Below are 465 nucleotides of genomic sequence, written 5' to 3' on the forward strand. Positions count from 1 at the left end.
AAAAAAATAAAGCTTTGGTAGAGAGTTTGCTTTGTTGAATCATTGACAAACAAAACAAACTAACTTTAGCGGGTTTAACATGTTTTATTACAAAGCGATTAGTGGGGTCACCACTCACCAGCATGCGGACATATTTTTTAGAATTGCTATAGCCTAACTTTTGACTGGGTGATGCCAGAACGCCAATTTTTTTTTTACAAGTTTAGAAATTTCCTGCTCTAATTACGTCTACAATGTGGTCGGTTTCCTTGGTTTAGTTAATGCCACTTAACTTTCATTTTCTTCACTGTACTCTGAGCACCAAGCTCAAGCAGTCAAGCTGCGGTAGCCGCCCTCCGGGCGCCGCCCGGCAGTGTGGACAAAGCACCAGGCTGCGAGTGTGGACTACCTGCAATCCAGAGTTGCCAGAGGTTAATATAAAAAGAGCCCAAGCTTATGCAAAAAGTAGCCCAATTTTTTTGGGGG

This window comes from Aplidium turbinatum, chromosome 1 (genome assembly GCF_918807975.1).
Source record: "Aplidium turbinatum chromosome 1, kaAplTurb1.1, whole genome shotgun sequence".
Lineage (NCBI taxonomy): Eukaryota > Metazoa > Chordata > Ascidiacea > Aplousobranchia > Polyclinidae > Aplidium > Aplidium turbinatum.